This window comes from Armigeres subalbatus, chromosome 3 (assembly GCF_024139115.2).
Source record: "Armigeres subalbatus isolate Guangzhou_Male chromosome 3, GZ_Asu_2, whole genome shotgun sequence".
NCBI lineage: Eukaryota > Metazoa > Arthropoda > Insecta > Diptera > Culicidae > Armigeres > Armigeres subalbatus.
In genome coordinates this window covers 323,625,924-323,646,596 of record NC_085141.1, presented here as the reverse complement: position 1 = coordinate 323,646,596, position 20,673 = coordinate 323,625,924, and the positions used below count along the sequence as shown (strand labels likewise).

Sequence of the window (20,673 nt, the reverse complement as noted above, 5' to 3'; positions counted from 1 at the left end):
AAATACTATTTTTATAATGCACGAGAAAGGCACCATTACCGCTAGGTGGATTAATCAGGGTTTTTTTAAATAAAACAAGATTTTTTCGCCGAAATTTCATCAATGCATCTCAAATCAATCTCAATTCCAAAAGTTTTTGGGACATTTTGAGAATGGACATGGTTTCGGAGAGATTGATGGGAGTACTGGGGTTTCCTCCCGTCCCGGACCACTGCATGATCGATACACGACTTACGACGTATCAAATTTCACGATTTTGCAATACAAGTTCATAGAAATGCGTTCAGAGGGTATATGCTCCATCTGGTTACATTCGGGGACACCCTGGAGTGCTGCTTCCCTGAGGGTAGTGACCACTTTTTGATCAATTCAGAAATCTCGGTGGATCAGGCGCATGTATTGCGCTTTGGTCCGGCCGAGACAAGTGCGATCTTCAATAGTTTGCAGTAGCTATCGGGCAAGTAAGTATATAGTGCTGCGCGTCCGTTCGGTCGTCCAATTCGCGATTCTCCTCAGTTTTCATATGCCACCGGGCGTGCATAGCAGCATAGCATAACATAGTTACGGTGTACTTCGTAGATTGGACACTAGTGATACTCATGTTTTTCTTTCGGAATCCCTATCCAGACTGCTATTAGAAATCAAGGTGGGTGTGGTCCTTGATTTCAATCTAGGACAAAAATCAAAAAAAGCATGAGGATTACTACTCTACGCCACGCCCATCATCACCGTAGCTTGGGAGGAGAAGGAAATGCTGATGTAGTACAGTAGACGTTCGATACCTGCAAGTCATTTAACTGCAATTCGATAGTTGCAACAGTTTTGCCGTTATCGGACCACTAAACTTCAAACTAATGTCAGACTCGATGACAGCTACATTGCGCTGCACATTTAGATGCACTTTTATTGCATCTGACGTCGATTGACAACCGTTTGACGTCTAGAATGCGTTGCAGTTATCGAACGGCATTCGTTAACTGAAAAGTAAACATCTTGCACTTATCGAACGGCTACTATACTTACTTAATGCGAGGCCTCCGACTCAGCGACACCCTCATAAGTACCACGGAGTTAAATATTGGGGAAGCTATCCGTTGGGTCAGGATTAGCCTGTAGCTGACAATGTGACCGTGGTAGATCTTACACCGTAACACACCTCGCAAAGTAGTCTACCCAGCGTTATGGGAAAGTTTTCATATGTCACCGGGCGTGCATGGTTTAATTTTTTTCCCGTGGCGAGACACAGAATTAGCGTTATTTTCCATCCCATAGATCCCATAGCAACGAGAGTCGGACTAACAATCCTTCCCTTCCTATATGAACGTAAAGACGGCCTGCTTTAGATATTTGAGCTCCCGAAACGTGTACATTGAGTATAGGTAGCTAATCCCAATTTTTGACCAGTTTCATCAAATTTCCTCAGAACCAAATGATTTGAACTTTCATTGCAAAATCATGAAGCTTGAGACGTGGCAAGCCAAAATTCAGTGGAAAAATTAAATATAGCTTCTTTACCCGAAATGTTCCAGAACCAGAATGTTACCAGATAAGGTACCCCGGGGCAAGTGGGACCTAAAAAACGCTAGTTCAGCAAAATCGCTAACGCATACTTAGAAAACAGGGTATTTTGGGACATTAACCACGGATACATCATTATATGCTTCCGTTGTTGAAGTGTAGACGTGTTAAAAGCCATTTACTCAGTTACAAAAATATTGGTAGTGACATAAATAAATTTACCTGTGGGACCTACTTACCGCTTCAAACGGGGCAAGTGGGACCTATTCTGCTCTATACTGTCGAACGAATTTAATTTAAAGAATGTAGATATAATGTTCATGTGATTTCTTAGTCGTAGTATTTCAAATCATGGATGGAGGTTTATTGCTTGTCAGACTTTTGTTTTTTTGGCAAAAGAAAGGGATTACAATGTTAGCAGATATAAAAAATAAGACAACAGCCGGTTTACTGTTTAATTGTCTGTTGTCTGGCTTTATATTAGCTTACTTTCTTACCAAATGTGTTAGATGGAAGAGATAAGCAAATCTTTGTTCACTTTTCGAATGAATGTTTCTCTGTTTATCACAAATTATTACTTAAATGAGAATTCAAAAGGAACGTTTTTATTCAGGCGGTGTTGTAAATTTGTAACAGAACGAAATGGCCAGTTTACGTCTTCACTTTATTTATCTGAAAATCTGTTAATCTGATGCGAAGTTTTAAAATAACAAAACACAAGACAAAACCTGTTGATCTATTGTAAAATAAATAGATTGTTTGCACTGTAAACGGAATATTTTTCATAAAGCCTGTCCACGTTATATTTCGGACACTTGGATAATGTCCAAATGATTTATTACCATTTTATCAATTTAGACGACAACTAAACATGCTGAAAATGTCACATAAAGCGAAGAGATTCAGCTGCCATGTAAATTGATCGTCTCAGTGATTTGAACTTATTTTTAAAAATCGCATTGGAAGATGGGTGTCCGAGATTTAACGTGGACAGGCTTTAGTTATAGCTATTGCTCTTTTCCATGAGGGAGATGATTTTCAGAAAGTAAAATACACATTTGGTAAATCAATTGTACACTACTTCTTAACAACTAAACCAACGATAACAACTGCATTTGATTTAGATCCTTTCGATATATGAGTGTCGAAGTTATTTTTCACTAGAAAACCATCTAAAAACAGTTATAATGGTTCTATCGAAAATGTTGTTCAAATATGTCCCACTTGCCCCATGTAGGGTTTCTTACCCCATTCCCGGCCTAAGATGCGCACGACTGCATTATTCAATTGATATTTATGACTAGGAGCTACTTTTCCTGAATTTTGTGGGCCGTGTAATATTGCGATAGGGTTCACCTCTGCTTAAAAAATAGTTATTCTTGCTAAGAACCGCTCGAAAAAGCTTTTATTTGATTTAAATTAACATGGTGCAGCACTCATTTCAGTCATAGGCGATTGCTTATCCGGCATACGCAAGTCTCTTCGGCATACGCAATATTTTACTCAATTTCTCAACATCTTACTCTCATTCTCTCTCTCGGGACGGTAGAAAATGCGACGTAAACAAAAATATGCACGTTCCACGATAACGTGATGCCAGATGGTATTATTAATAATAATTTTTATTTGGTTCAGAAGATATATGCACTCATCCAAATTCCTTCCAAATACTTAAAAAAATATTGTTTTTAGTTTTTGAAATTGAGATAATTATAAATAACATAAAAGCGTCAACGTTTTAGACAGTTTTCCTATTAACGACGAAGGATTATCTTCATACTAAAATAAGACTCATGGCCTTTTGGCAGCACTGTACAGCCAGAAGTTCTTGGGCCGAGGTGATTTTTTGTTCGGTTTGAGGATACATTTTTAAATGTATTCTAATATGTTTGTATAAGATCTAGTGATACGAACAATTAGATAAGATTGAAGTGCGTGATTTTAGCATTATTGTGTGGTGATAAACAGCCTGAAGCAATGGTTGTATCGAGCACTGTGACGATTTTCAGGTAGGTGTTTATTTGATGATACCGTTTTGTAAAAGTGGAAAGAATCACTCCGGCTCAGTGGTATTGCAACAAAGAGCAAAAGTTTGAAATCTACATTTGTATTTTCTATAATTGGATCGATTGGGAGTGAAATAAATGGTTGAAAAATATTGAGTATTGTGCGCGATAAATAGGATACTTTTAAAATATTATCAATCCTAAACCTACAGCTACCAAACAGTATAAATCATTAGTTTTCTGTGCAGTGAGCCGGGAATGGGGTCCATAGGCCCAAGTAGTGATTTACCCTATGTTAAAAATAAAGGGAAAGTGAAAATGGCAGATTTTGGCTTTAATCAAACTTTTAAATCATTTTTGATGTCACACAATTATTTAATTGCTCAAAATATTCACTTTCCACATCAATGATGAATTTAGAAACGACTATTTAGTTGGAAATCCATTGAATTAAAATAAAAGTAATAGATTTTGCCGGTAGTTTAAAGTCATGATTAAACAATACCACTAGTATGGTGCCGCAAAGGGTTTTGATTCCAAATTTTTTGTCATGCGAATTCGTTGATAATTCTGCTTCATCTTTCTAGAACATTGTTACCATTAAAAACGTTCACCGATAATCGGCAGCCATAGTACCCACTTACCCCGTATTTTCACTTGCCCTGGGTACGTTAGATCAAATGCTTTTTAAAACACATTCAAATGAGCGTGTTATGCAACATCATAAAGTTTGATGCGTCGCAACCCAGGTTTCAGAACTGTTCGAAAGGAGGTCACTTCCTCCAAGGCATCAGCATTCCAGGGTGTCCCGGAATGTGACCAGATGGATCAAATACTCTCGAAATTCATTCCTTTAGGCTTGTTTTGCGAAATGATGAAGTTTGATACGTCGCACGTCAGGTTTCGGAATTATTCAAAAAGTGTCCACTTCCCCCAAGGAACCAGCATTCCAGGGCATTGCCATCTATTAACAATCTAATAATGTCCCAACCCCAGTAACATTTGAGTTTTGTGTTGGTTTTATAGAAGTCTTGTAGAGCAAATAATGGTTTTCAAAAGCGTTATAAAACTAAAAATGTTACTTGGGAATACATGCTCACAATTAGACCATATTAGACCTGACACATAGTTGCTTTGTAGATAGCATCATCTGTTTAGAAGAATGTTTAGCCTGGTAAAATAATCTTATATGCATCTTCTATAAATGCATAGCACAGTACATAGCGATAAAGTGCGAGAAGATTGTAACGCATGCATCAGTACTTCAGTATTTGCATACTCTGTTCTGACCAAAGGAAGAGGGCAATAAAACAACCTAAGCGCAGACGATAGAACATTGGAAAATATTTACTTATCTTCGACGGGCGCGCCTATGCGATACGCTTAGGAAAGGCAGGGCAACGAAATAGTGCAATAAAATCAAATATCATCGACGCGACGGTCAGCAACATAGTGAAGGCAGATAATTTTCAGGTAGAACATTTGAGTCAGAAAAGGAAACATATGTAAACATTAGTTGTAAGAAACATGTATATAATCTCATTTCAAATTGTAGAATAAAGTAGTCTTAGACTTGTACCAAAGTGAAACGGTTGTTTTTCGTGAGCTCACATCCGAAAGCTTTCGATATTTTCCAAAATTCACTTCAGAATAGCTTCTCAAATGCGAGGAAGAACTGACTGAAGAGCGAACTAGGAAATATCAATTGCCATTTTTGAGCAGTTTAAAACCCTTCGCAATTACAACCAGCATTAGGACAGTAGTTACATGACCTCAATTAGATCATTCCTCCAGGATAACTTCCAGGATTTTTTTCCGGGAAGACCTCCATCAGTAGCGAAATCCTCTAGGATTTCATTCTGGAATTCTTTCCGCAATTACTTCAGAATATCATTCAAGATTTCCTCTAGAAATTTCCTTAGGAATTTCTCCAGGAATTCGTCCAAGTATTTTCACGGGTATTTTTCCGGGAAATCCTTCAGGTACTTCTGCAGGAATTCCTCCAGAAATTTCTCCGGGAATTTTTCCGCGGAATTGTCCTAGATTTTTTTCTGGAGTTCCTCCAAGATATCTTCCAAGAGTTCTTCCACGAATTTCTTCAGAACAAACCCCTGGGAGTTCATCCGGTAATTTCTTCAGCAATTCATCTGGGAATACTTTCAGGATTTCGTCTGAGAATTTCTGCATTAACTCCTCCTGATATTTTTCCGGGAATTCCTTCAGATATTTCTCCGGAAATTCCTTCAGGAACTTCTTCAAGAATTATTTCTGCACACTTAGCTCATTTCACCGTATTCGGTAAATTTTACCGAAATCTCAACAGCAGAACTGTTCGGTAATTTATTTTACAGATTTTTTGTATTTTTTTCCATTGCTAAACTGTCAAAATCACCGAAAATCAGTTAAATTATTTACCGAACAGTTCTGCTTAGTTAAGTGTGTGGATTTCCTTGTGGGAATTCCCCCGGAAGTGCTGCTTGTGGGAGTTCCTCCGGGAGCTCCTCCAGGATTTTTTTCAAGAGTTCCTCCGGGAATCCCTCCAGGAACTTCACAGGGAATTCCTGGAGAATATTTGACAGGAATTTCATGAAAAAGGGTATTTTAGAATTTCCTCTAGAAATTCAACTCCGGGTATTCCACCGGCTGTTCCTCTGAAAATTCCTCCGAGAGTTCCACCAGTAGTTCCTCCCGGAGTTCATTCAGGCTTTCTTGCAAGAATTCATTTAGGCTTTCTTTAGGAGTTTATCTACAAATTCCTCTAGAAGTTCCTCGGAGAATTTCTCTGGGAGTTCATCCGGGAAGTCCTTTAAGAATTCATCCAGGAGTTCCTCTTGGAATTCTTACGGAAGTTCATTTGGGAGTTCATCCAGGAGTTCTCACGAGAGTTCCTCCAGGATTTCCTCCGGAAATTCTTCCTGTAGTTCTTCAAGAGAATCCTCCAGAAGTTTCACCGGCTGTTCCTCCGAGAATTCCTCTGATAATTAAATTATTTTGGGAGTTCCTCCTCAGAGGCACACCCGGACGAACTACCGGTGAAACTCACGGAGGAATTTTCCTCGAAAATGCAGGTGAATCTCCCGGAGAAATTCCCGAATGAACTGCCGGAGAAGCTCCCGTAAAATTCCTAGAGAAAAAAGAATTCCTAGAGGTCCTCCCAGAGGAACTCCAAGAGAAACTATCGGAAGAACTTTGGAAGGAGTTTCCAGCTAAATTTCTGAAGAAAGCCCAAATGATTTCCTGATAAAAGCTTGGCTGATTTTCTGGAAGAGCTACTGGTGGGACTCGTGGAGGAATTCCCGGAGAAACTCCCGGGTGAATTGCCGGTGGAATTTCCGGAGGAACCCTCGGGAGAATTCTCGAAGGAACTTCCGGAGGAATTTCTGAAGAAACTCCCGAGAGAATTTTTAAAGGAACCCCCGGAGTGAAATTCCCGAGAATTCGGGAAAAATCTTGGAGAATTCATCTTATAGACAAATCTCGTCTAGCTGAAACCTTTATAGGGGTATGTAGCTACACCATCATCATCATCAGAGGACCTCCCGGAGAAGCTCCTAGAGAAATTTTTGGAGAAGCTGAAGAAGCCTGAATGAGTTCCAGAAGGAAAGCCTGAATATATTCCCGGAGGAAATTCTGGAGAAATTCCCGGAAGAATTTTCAGAGGAACCCCGGAGGAACTAGCGATAGAACTACCGGAATGATTCTCGGAGGAATTCTTTGAGGAACTGCCGGTGGAACTCCTGGAAGAATTCCCGGAGGAACTTTCGGAGGAATTTTCGGAGAAACTCCTGGAGATTCACCCAGTGGACATCTTGAAGTTTCCACCGGAATTCTTTCAGGATTTCTTTGGAAATTAATCTAAGAATTCTTCCGAAAATTCCATTATTGATTTCTTTTTCGGTATAATTTCGGTATTTTTCGCGAAATTCTCAGGAATGTTTACTGGCAATTCTGCGGAATTTCCACGGAATATTCTTAGGAATTCCACGGTGCATTTTTTCATAAATTTTAATGAGAAACTGCACGAAAGAATTATCTGAAGAATTCCCTGCAGAAACGAGTTCGTGGAGGATTTCTTGGAGTAAATAATGGTGGAATTTTCGGATCAATTCTCGGCGAAATTGATGGTGGAATTCCTGAAGATATTGCCGAAGAAGTTGCTGGAGGCATTCCTAAAAATCCCTGATAGAATTCCTGATAGAATGCCTGGAGCAATTGTCGAAGGAATTCCTGGAGAAAGCTTGCATATTGTTTTTTTTTCTGCCTATTTTATAATAAATATTTTTTAAGGGAATATTTTCTTAGAAATTCAGATTTATGGTTCTAGTTTTCTAAAACTTCTAGAAGAATGCAGGGCTTTTATAATAATTGATATAGCCGATTTTATATTCTTTCTGAATTCTAAGTTCGTTAATAATTTTCACACTTTATTTAAAAATATCTGATGAGCAATAAATCATGCATTTTTGAATCCATCTAACAAAACGCTGACTTCAACCTCAGCACGACGCGACGCGCAACGCGCTATTGTGATCCAGCCTTTACTGTTGGTTGTGGATTTGGTTCCAAAGTTTTTGGAACTTAGAAGGAAATAGTACCAATCACTAATATTCATGTGTTTTTATAAAACTACGATTCAGAGACCTAAAAAAGTTGCCCCCCCCCCCTCTACTCGAAATCCTGGCTACGCCCATGTCAAAACCTTTTAAACCGTACGATGATAGATTTTTTTTTCAAAAATGAGAGAAATATAGTTTTTTTCTAGTTTCAACAAACAGTGATATGGTGATACCACTCCATATAAAACATGAAAAAACACTTCCAAGTGCTTTCTGTCAACCAATTTTATTGCAACAAAGCTTATTCGATGTTGGATATTGTTAAAATGTTTGCTGTAGACTGTAGAGAATGGACCAGATCTTTTAAAAATCACGCGTCTTAGTTGTATTACATTATTTTTGTTAACTTACTGTCTGAATAGTTTATTTTAATTTCTTATACCATTTTTCTGAAGAACCATTCAGAATAGTGCTGCATCAGCTGGAAAACAATATATTTCTAAAATATCACAGAAAGTTTCATTATCGACATAGCAAAACAGATTGTAGCCAATATTGGAATACAATGCCATTTGAGAATTGTTGGCAATGACGAATTGTTTGTGTGATTTCGTATATGAATGAATCGGAAGTGCTAACTCACAAGATTGTACCCGTGTTACAATTTCTGGTTAAGGTCTGTTTTGGATGTGAATTATTATTGTAAATTTGACGTTTTCGCATTACCAGTGCGTAGTGTTTTGGCAGGACCGCTTCGCAACAGCAACGTCATCTTGTTGGTTCAGTCGTAAAGATTGATTCAAAGATGATTGCTCGAATGCATGGACAATGTGCACATCGTGCATTCGTGTATAGGGGAGTATGACCAACTCGCAAGACTCAAGATTTCGATTCTTTCTCAAACTCAAAATCGAATTTCGAGGCAAGTCATCATTAGCAAACGTTTGACAAAATAATCCACATGGAGGGCTCAACATTCTGGCGAATTCCTTTTAGACTTTTGGCATGAACCCGATATCCCATCCCTGAAAATCCATAAACTGGTTGCAACAAGAACTGTCTTACGGTTGACAATCATCACCTAGGCGCAGACGGGCACAGTCACTCCCACTTGGTAACACTTGCCATTCGCTAATCTAAATATAGGTTGGGGGCTTGATTGCTCCACAATCAGTATGGCGTGGTAACAACAAAAAATTCCAAATGACGCCGCTTTGTGTACCGTGTACACACAACATTCTGCGCCGATACCCTTCGTCGACAAGACAAAATCGGCTTTCGCATCAGTTCATTGACGCTCGTACTGGACGGCGCTAACGCGCGGTGGCTGTTGATAAGGCGCATTTTTTTCGGCATACAAACCTACATTACCAGCTGATTGGGGGGGAACTCGGGGGTCATTATGCCAAATCTGGTAATAGTTCTTTGAAATCTTAATTTTCGAGGAGATTGCATCAGAAATGCTGAACCGATGTCAGTGATAATACATTATTTTTGAATACAAGATCTACTATCAATAACTGTTTATTTATTTATTTAAACAAATAGTGGAATCTAAAAATTTGGGTAATAGTAGATTTGGAGAAAATGCTCATTCATCCTCGACTCAAGACCATTACTTCCGCGAAATTAGCAATATCACTATATTTTCACCATCATTCGTTATCTTTTCCTCAAAATACCTAATCAACTGGCCCAGTCACGGCTTGTTGTGTTCATCATGTCCAGCATCGTATTCACGTGCAACGCTATTTTAAAGACTCGAAAACAGTTACTCATTTTTCGCATGATGTTTATGTTGCTGCGCCGTTATCAGCAATATGAATGGAAGCAATATTATCGACAACGTGGAATGAGACGGTTCAATCGTTTTACGGGTGGAAAATTCCATTGGCTTCCCTTTATCAAGTGGTTCGCTTTTTTCTTGGCTAAGTTAGGAGCGAGCACGATAGATGTTACTGGGTTTGAAGTCCAGTCGTGATTAGTTTATTACTATAAGCAAAATTAATTATGAATGAGACTATCTATGCTTTTGTACCTTGAAAAATTACCCGATATAATATTGTTTTTTTGGTACAAGCATCATTGCCCTTAAAAAACGAAATGTTTACGGAAAGAATGGTAATAAATTAATGCAAATTGACAATTTGCAATTTGACCTTTCTAGTGTGCTTTTCCATTAGTGCACGAGAAAAGCACCATCACCGCTAGGTGAATTATTCTGGTTTTATAGCATTCTAAACAGTAGAAGCATAAGTACTAGAACGCTAGTGGCGCTGTAGTCATTTAAACTATTTTGCCAAATTATCCTCTCACAAGCCAATTGATGGCCATAATTTATGCATCATGTTGTAGTGCATGCTGGGTTTCATCACCAACATCGGTTTGACACTTGTAATACCGGTACTTTGGCTGCCAGGTCGAAGAAACCTAGATGTTAGTCACGCAAACAGGAACGACATTAGCATTCTTATACATTTGAATCAACTTTCTAAACTTATGGTAAACCAAAACTTAAAACATTTCCACTATTCCACTATTCTATCACTGATGAATCAGTGATGATACGGTTTCCGACTTAATTATTTTATTTTACGAATCCCTACGAATAATCGATCGATTGGTTAGTAGAGACGTCATAGGCATTGCCATAGTTAACTGATTATATAATATCGTTTCATTTATCCTTGTTGCCAAATTCATATTATCTCAGTCGTTCGCCAACCAGCAGTTGAATTGGCTCGGGATTTCATACCAATGCGAGACAGCAACAGAAACCACCTTACAAACCAAAACAGATAGGCCTGAGGGTGGAAAAAAAGTGAAAATAATCGATAGGAGGACGTGCCGGCAGTACCGACTTGCTCAAACTCTAGTCAAGAATAGCAATTCTTCAATCCACTACTGGTAAGCGAATCCGTCTCAAGCTGGAAACGAGGCGATAAGAAGTGATAACCCCCCAAGGCACGAGGAGAGATTGTAAACTGCAAGGGATTAATTTGCATTTCATAATTCACGGTTGCTCCTATCACCGCTCGCGCTGGGATGTGAAATGACGGCCAGAAAAAAGTGCGATTATAAAAATAGATCTTGTTGTTTTCAGCACAGCTCGCAATGCTGTTTGTCTGTAGGTACAACGACGCTGTCGCCGTTTTGCGCGATGATGAGCGAATATTGCAAATTGTTTACTCCCTGATCCCCTTCAATATGTTTCCCTATTGAACCAAGCGTTTGAAAACAAAGCAATAATGCGTGAATAATAAGGCCACTGCGAGCTTCCAATGTAGGGAGCGAATCTCCAAGCGGAAGCATAACTACATAAAATTAGCTCCAAGTGTTGGTTCGGCGTGGAAACTCCTTTTTGCTATATGTAATGTCAAGTGCATCACCATTCTCCTCCATAATTTTGATTTGTCTGGGTTTGATTGATGAAGCATCTCGTAGCTAGGCATCACGCAAAAAAAATGCCGGTTGCATGGGCGACCAGTGGTTTGTGTCAGTTAGGTGTCAGTAAAATTCCTAAACCCAGCAACAAAGCAGGCTGGAGCATAGGTCATTTTCCCTCTACAGTATCGCATGATCAGCGCATGATAGGTAACACAATTTGGCAGCGAAATAAATTGCTGACGAGGACCAAATCACTACTGGTGAAGCTTTCGAAGGAACTGATTCCGAATAAATAAGATTTAAATTAGGTAAACGAATAATTTCATGATGTAAAAATTACTGCAATAGAGTATTATACACCAGAATTCTATGGTTTCACATAAAAGATAAAGACTAGGTATCTTGCACTCCATGTTGCCTGCAAAAAATGGAAGAATTAGGGTCGATGTACTAATCGACATATAGTCAAGAATAACTAGTTTCATTGAATGGATTATTGCAAGAAACTCGTTCTTTAGACTGCACCCATCGCAACATAACAGAATTGTAGGGTCTTTGGTGAGGAATCTGCGGGTGAGAAACCCGCGTGGCTCCGGCGTGCACCATTTTGATAGATCCAAGTGACATTTAGAAAACTCAATCATCCCTCTATTAGTTACATTCAATAAACGAATTTTATTTTATTATTAAAAATTGTAAAAAAAAATGTGAATGTTGGAGAGCCGAAAAACTCGCGGCTTTGTCGAATCGAAGTACAAAAAAATGAATGGGATAGGGCCTTGTCCGTTGATGCAGTTTTCTCGAGATGATTAGTGAGTAAGGGACAAACTGTTATGATACAAGCAAAACGTTTCTACCGACTCCGAGAGGAGTGGGTGAGAACGAGATGGACATGGCCCTGCGAAAGGGAGGAAGGGGAAACATTGATGCGCTTCGAATAAATGTGTGCAAAGGTCATGTCGCTCCGTTTTTTGTCAGGGAAAATTTTGCTCCGTGTTTTGTCAGGGAAAATTTTCCGCCGATAAGTCTCCACTGTCAACACATTTTCCGTGATTGGGTTTACACTTCAGGATTTTGCTTCGGGATTTGAGAATCTGCGTATCCTCACCCGTGCTTGAGTTTACACTTCGGGGTTTTGGTTCGGATTTCTTTATACAAGAGTTGGAAAGATAACGAGAAGAGGGAGATATAGCGAGAGAAAGGGAGAGAATGAGTGAGAGAGAACGATTGAGTGGGAAAGAAAGAGGAAATGAGTGAGCGAGTGAGTGAAAATGAGTAAGTGAGAGTGCGTGTGTAAGTCAAAGTGAGTGAGTGAGTGAACGAGTGATTGAGTGAAAGCGAATTAGTGAGAATTCGTGAGTAAGTGAGAATGTGTGTGTGAGGTTGAGTGAGTGAGTGAGAATGAGTGTGTGAAAGTACGTGAATGAGAGAGAGTGAGTGAGTGAGAAAGAGTTAGTGAGTGATTGAGTGAGAGTGAATAAGTGAGTGAGCCAGAGTTAGTGAATGTGAGTGAGTGAGATTGAGCGAGTGAGTGAGAATGTGTGTATATGAAGTGAGATTGAGTGAGTGAATGAGAGAGTGAATAAGTGAGAGAAGGTGAGTGAGAATGAGTTAGAACGAGTGAGTGAGAATTAGAGCGAGTGAGTGAGAATGAGTCCTTCTTAGCCGTGTGGTAAGACGCGCGGCTACAAAGCAAGACCATGCTGAGGGTGGCTGGGTTCGATTCCCGGTGCCGGTCTAGACAATTTTCGGATTGGAAATTGTCTCGACTTCCCTGGGCATAAAAGTATCATCGTGCTAGCCTCATGATATACGAATGCAAAAATGGTAACCTGGCTTAGAAACCTTGCAGTTAATAACTGTGGAAGTGCTTAATGAACACTAAGCTGCGAGGCGGCTCTGTCCCAGTGTGGGGATGTAATGCCAATAAGAAGAAGAAGAAGAGTGAGAATGAGTTAGAGCGAGTGCGTGAGAATGAGTTAGAGCGGGTCTCACTATGCACTATTTCTCAATTATCTCTGCTCACTTTGCACTTCTCACTTCTTAGTACTCATTTCTCACTTTACTCTTCTCAATTCCCACTTCTCACTATTCATTTCACTTCTCACAACTCATTTTTTCACTTATCATTCTTCACTTCTCACTTCTCATTAGTCACTTTTCACTTTTCTTTTCTCACTCTTCATAAATCACTTCATACTCTTAAACTTCTCGCGCCTCATTCTCACTACTCATTACACTACTCATTTCTCACTACTTAACTCTCACTTCTAATTTTACACTTCTTACTTCTTATTCTCACTACTCATTGCTCATTGCTTACTTACTCATTTTTTTTCATTTCTCGCTTATCATTCGTTAGTTTTCTCTTCACACTTCTCACATTTCTCAATTTTCACTATCCACTTCACTAAATTCTTCCCATAATAAATTTCCGTCATAGATTACACATTTCCCGTGCGGAATCAATTCAAACGGAATTGTTTCCCCGCGGGATTTGCATCTCTACACATGGGATTTTTAACCGTACACTTTTCCCGCGATTGGGTTTACACTTCAGGAAAATATTTTTTCGTGTAGACTTCTGCTCCTGTCACGGGAAACGCAAATCCCGCTCTCATTTAAATTACATGGGAGACCAAATCCCGGGACACGTTTTCCGAACTGTAAACCAGCCTGTACCGCGAGGAATACGTTTCGTGTATGCTGCCTAAATTCCGAAATCGCAAAAAAAAACGCGTAAATCTCAAAAACCATGTAGAAAACAACTTTATCGAAAAACGAATTTAAAAAAACCCACATTGAAAAAAACTTGTTGAAAAATCCGCGTACAAATCTGCGTTGAAATACGTAAAAAAAAAACCAGATTAATACACCTAGCGGTTATGGAGCCTTTCTCGTGTGTTATAAAAATAGTATCCGATTTGGCCAATTTTCAATAGGAAACAATAGGAAAGGATTCCAAGTCGAATGAAATCTGTTGCGAGCAAATCGGTTAAGGATAAATGCAAAAAAAAAAATGAGGGCACGTGTGAGTGAAACACGGTTCTCGTCTTTAATCCTTAGGATTTACCGTCGGAAAAAAAATTAGTCGACTTTCTATACATTACTATCCGTCTTGTAGTCTTCCCTACATTGATCATCGTTTTGTCTAAAAGAGCAACTAGCAACTTCTATAGGGTGTAATTTTTTAACAAGTAAATATTGCGAAAATCCTTTTGTCAAATTATTAATCGTCTTCAACATTTTTACACGTAAATTACTGAAGGTGATTATACATCATACAATAAAGCCACAAATCGGCCATCTTGGAAACCACGTGCTTTTTTCAATGTTTCTTCAAGAGCACAAGTTGAGAGAACTATTACGCACATAGCGGTGATACAATCACCGACAAACCGACGGGCCTCTCTGATTCCAAAATTGGCAAACAATAATACAATCGTTTTACTCCAAGTGTAGTAACTCGTTCTGTCATTACTGACATTAACGTTCATTTGATAGAAAAAGTCAAGAAGAAGAAAAAGCAAAATGCGCGCAATTCGCCAGCTGTTCGACGTCAACATTATATGCACGTTACAAACAATCTACACAGCGATGTAGATAAAAATAACCAAGTAATTAAAAATCTTTTTTGATGCTTAAATCGACATTGAAGACTTGACGATCATTACACACATTTTCGAAAGTCGAATGTTTTTCATTTGGCGAACGAATCCCATCATAAAATTCTCGATATTTATAATATCGAATATTGATTATTATGCGGGAGCTGATGAAATAAATGCATGCGTGCATGACCAAGTTTGCCCGCACACTTGTGAGAGCTGTTGTGTAAACCATCGCACAGATGGAGCTAGGTAATGAAAGGAGAGTAATTGCCAAGAAATTTGAAGAACTGTATATGGGAAGGCACGTCGGTTTGTCGGTGATACAATGGTAGAATCATTCGCTTACTTATGTTCAACAATCGACTTAAGTTTCAACACTGTACGAACATTATTACGTTATATTTGATCTTTTGGAAAGGACAGTAGAAAAACATAGGGTGAATTTGAAATTCACCACTGGCCTAATTGTATAATCACCTTAGGGACATAGTTGGAAGAGTACCACGATGGCAGTGAATATGGCACCGGACCTTCCACGGGTCAACCCCACACCTTCCGCACTCCTCTCCCCGCACATTCGAATATATCGAATAGCATCGAACAAAACTTTAATATTCAAATTTCTAACCTGTTCACAGCATATTTATGTAGTTCAGGTGATAATAAACATGTTTCTCCAAAGAGTCCTATGTATGCCGGCTCGAAATATAGCATAAACCAGCAGTTTCGTGCCAATTTAACAGCCGTTCGCAATTTGGTGGAGTTATGACTGTACTTCACTTCTTCTCAAAGGGCATTATAAAATCAAGTTTTCACACACTTCTCCGCACATGAGCATCCCGAAATGTTGATTGAATGCAGATTAAACTTCACTTTTTAAAATACGTCACTTTTTTTTTTTATGTCTTTATTAAAGAGACTTTCAGCCCGAGGCTGGCTCGTCTCCGGAGCAAATACGTCACTTGTTTGAAGCGAAAACTTCATATAATCTGATATTTTTGCCCGAAAAAAAACGACTAAAAACTGATCGCGGAGCGAACGTAAACACCGGCATCGATAGCATCAAACTAATAATTAGGGTGGTTCAAAAATGATTCTGTGCAACCACGCTCAGTCGATTATGTTTCATATTTTGGGTGTCGTCCGATGGTTTGGGTTGGTCTGAATATGGGCTTACCGTGCACAGGTCGTTTCAGGTTCGTATGACAGTTGATATGGCGAGGTTGAATTTTGCATTATTATAATTGTGGCACTATGACTGGATAAAATATTCAAGAGCTCCATATACAATGCATATTGCATGGTCGTTCTAATAGTTGGTAGTCGATTTTAATCGAGGTTGCGAAATTTTAGGAAGAAATTAGACTTCTCAGAAGGCATCAGTGAAGCGTGTTATTCAACAAAATAGCCAGAATTTGTCTGTGATATCTATCGTACCAGGAGCAGATACTTCATAAAAAAGTGTGACATAGGGGAAAGCGGGGAATAAAATGCTTTTTTTTTGCGTTGCGTAATCAATGGATCTTTCCTAAGGTGCGGTTTTCGTTCAGTGAAGTCTCTGGAACAAGGACGGGAGCGGTTGACATTTATTTTTACCATTCCTTCTTCCATGCAATCACAGAAAAACAAAACCACGGCAGCCGCAGCAAAAGCCACTCCAAGCAGACGACCGTCAGCCCACGTTTTACTATTTTCTTTCCGACCAATTAATGTTATCGTACAATGATTTCACAACGTTTTACCGTTTTTTTGGTGGCAAATATTCATTTCATTACTCCTTGCTCATGTAAGATATTAGAACTAATGCATCAGTAACAATGGCTAGCACTCTTTCCAGGCTGTGCGCCACAGGTTATTAAACTCAATTAAATATGTTCTCGCTGCGCACGAAAATGCTGACAGTACACCGAAACCCTACTAATATTCTTTGTTTTTGCCTTTCTCGTATACTAAGAATACGTGAAGGCTATATGATCGCTCCAAAAACAATTTTTTTATAGAAGGCCCGGGGACTCATTATTGTGTTATATACCGATCGACTCTGTGTGTATGTGTATGTGTTTGTCTGTGCGCACCCGACCAAAAAAAGTGTCACTCATTTTTCAGGTACTTATCCTTAACCGATTTGCTTGCAACAAGTTGCATTCGACGCAAAATACTCTCCCATTGTTTCCTATTGAATACTATTTTTATAATGCACGAGAAAGGCAAATCACCGCTAGGTGGATTTGTCAGTTTTTTTTTATATAAAAACGACACCAATACAACTACAGTATAGGCTTTTTCATGTGACATTGCCAAGACTGCACTTGTTTACAACCGCTGAACAGGCCTGCAAGCCCGAAGCTGTCACGTTCATAGAAGAACTGTCAATTGACGATAAAATCAGCTGTTTTTAAACGTCTCGTGAAAAGGCCTATATGACAGTTTTTATTGTACCAATGCTTTCAAACCTTTGTTTTGGTACTCAACCCACGTTCACCTTAATAAAATCGATAGGAAACACCTCCGGAAATGACTTATTTCTAAGAATTTCTTTCCTCCTGGATTTCTTTCAGAAATTCCATTTTAATCATTTTTAATCGATGTCTTATTGATATTGCTGTGTAGCACCAGCCATTCTTATTGCCGGGTGATTTTTCTAATCTTCGAGCTGTTGCTTTAAGTTTAATTCTCTTTAATTTAATGTCTCATTGACAGAGTCTAAGGAATTGTTCCGGATATTCCCATGAAAATCCCTTTATTTTTTGGAAATTTTTAAGAATACTTCAGGAATTTTATCGGAAATTATTTTCGTTCTTTTAGTAACCCAGTCAGACATTCCTTTGAATCTTCGGAAATCCCTTTAAAGCAGTGGTGATCAGCACTTCGGGGCGTTTTTCCTTTATTTGCTTCTAACAAAATAAAAATGATCCTTGACCATACAAATTACTACTTGGTCCAAAGCTTTTAAAACCCGGTGTTGAACTTACACTAGAATTAAAAAAAACACCTAAATAAAGATTAAAAAAAAAAAAGCTTTTAAAAATATCTATCTGCTGAGGGTAATAAAACGGGCTGCACTGTAATTTTACTTTGATCATGTCATACGGAGTGGTTTTAACACCAAATATTCGTTTTAATATCCTCAGCTAATAGATATATTTGAAAGTTTTCGTCCAAGTACTAAATTTAAGGTGAAAGCTCATTTTTATTGTGTGACAAGCAAATCAAGGAAAAAATCGCCCAAAATGCTGAGCGTCACTGCTTTAAAGTTTCCATAGAAATTTTGGAATTCCTTTGAGGAATTCGTTGACATTTTTTTTAGGAATTCTTCGAAAAATTCTTCCGGAATTCCTTCGGGAACTCTTTAGAAAATTTCTTAAGCAATAAATTTTCACGAATTCTCTTAGATTTTAATTTTTCCGAAAACCGCTTTAAGTTCTCCTTTAGGAATTCTATAAAGAATCCATTCGGAAATTTATCCTAATTTTATCCCCATTCGGAACTGTAGTAATTCCTATGGGCACTCAGTTATTCCTTTGGAAATTCGTCCGGAAATTCCGTTAAAAAATGAACCAGAAATTCTTTCGGAAGTCCCTTTAGGCATTGCTTTAAAAAAATTCTTAGTAATTTGGTATTTTTGAATACGTTCCATAGTGTTTTTACCAATTTTTTGGGAAACGACTGTGGGGTTTAATCATAGATCATTAATTAACGGCTACGCAGTCTCATATGATTAAAACGTGTTTTTATTCGTCCGACGTTTCGACACGGGATTAGTGTCTTCTTCAGGGGAAGCTAAAATTTAATACATATACTAATTATACAGTCTTTGATTATGTTTGGTGTTAGTCTTACAATGATTTGTTCGTTTTTTGTCTTATGTTTTGTCTAACTTTAACTGTTTGGTTATTAATTGGTGAAAAAAAAATTGGAAAAAAATTGGTGAATACGTTCCTGAATAATTTCCGAGGGAAATCTCAAAAGAATTTACAAAGCATTAAATAAATTTTCAATTGCATGATTTGATAGGTACCGTCATATGAGGGGAAGCTGATCATTAAGGCGAAAATAATCATTTGATGTGTCAGTCAAAACTGCCTAACTTTTATGAAACGGTGATCTTGTAGGTCAATCATTTTATCTGTTCAAGTAATGTTACTGCTAGGTAGAGAATCCGAGTATTTAGATCATGAAACTATAGTTCGTGGAAGAAAGCGAGAGATATTTAGTCATAAATGATGCTAATTTCTTTTCAAATATTGACTTCGTAGACTTCTTTGCGTGGTAAATTCAACATTTATTCAAATAATTTAATGTATTTTGACGGCAGGGTCATAATGATTTTAGTAGAGTTGTCTTGATCAACTTCACCCCAAACCAGATAACTCAAAAAATTGTCCTAATTTAATTTATTTTAATAAATGCGAACGCATTTCAGGAAACTAAATATGTTGATTATTGCAACATATAGCAGTACATGTTTTAAAAATATTTGTTTCGATTTAAAATGTAAACACATTGTTATTGCTTGTTTTGTCTTAAAAGTGATCATCTTCCCCACCGATGACGATACATTTATTCGAGGCTATGGATTATTTTGATTTTTGCCTTTCTCGTATACAAAGTATACGTAAAGGCTATATGATCGCTTCAAAAATAAACTTTTTATAAAAGGCCCGGAGATCCATAGTGTTATATACCGATCGACTCAGTTCGACGAATTGTGGTGATGTGTGTGTGTGTGTGCACACTAGAGTGATTCAAATTTTGACTTTTTTGCTCCCCTATGCTTAAACGATGGCATTTGCCATTTTAATAATCGTCCTAAATTTTTAGCTAATTTGGATGTAATTTGACTGAGCACAAGCAGTTTGAAGCTTGTATGAAAATTGCTATGAAAACAGTAACTTTTGTGAAAAACCGCTCCCCATCATTGCCTATTAAGCTCTAAAAATGTATGAATACGTTAGCAACATAAGAAATTTAACAAGGGAAAATATCGTCGTTGTTGCTAAACGATTTGATGCTGGCAACAAAAGTTATTATGGAAATACTGAATAGTGGGAAATTCAATTTAACACGTAAAAGAATAACATCAATATCAATAATGAGCATTTCTGTTTTCTTTATAATTTTGCCCACAAAAGTCAGATTGCTTCGCAACAACAACTGACATTCAGCTTAGGATATATTCTATGATGACGATGCGTTAAATATACTCAAATATATTCTGGGCTGCTTCACGGAACGATCCTTTACATAAGTGGCAGTTCTCATAGTAATTTTCATACAACTCTCAAACGGCACGTGCACAACCAAATTACATCCAAATCAGCTAAAAATTTGAGAGGACTATTAAAATAGCAAAAACAATCGTTTAAGCACAGGGGAGCGAAAAAGTCAAAATTTGAATCACTCTAGTGCACACCCACCAAAAAATGTGGAAATTTTCAGGCACTTATCCTAAACCGATTTGCTTGCAACAAATTGCATTCGACGCAAAATTCTGTCCCATTGTTTCTTATTGAAAATTGGCCAGCACGGACTATGGGCTCGAAAATTATGGCCAAACCCCCATTTTTTACAAAAAAAAATTGTCACTCTTTTTTT

General features: G+C 38.1%; 1 protein-coding gene across 2 annotated transcripts in view; it reads left to right on the top strand.

Moving 5' to 3' along the window:
- The window catches only part of LOC134225495 (ornithine aminotransferase, mitochondrial), a 30,768-nt gene that overhangs the window by 7,123 nt on the left and 2,972 nt on the right, over positions 1 to 20,673 (top strand). Inside the window, exon 1 of one of the 2 annotated variants that reach the window (XM_062705611.1) lies at positions 10,829 to 10,987. The exons of the other annotated variant lie outside the window; for it this stretch is intronic. The gene's annotated coding sequence lies outside the window, so the exon portion shown is untranslated. Of the gene's footprint in view, positions 1 to 10,828; positions 10,988 to 20,673 lie in introns of those variants that run through there. 2 annotated transcript variants of the gene reach the window in all.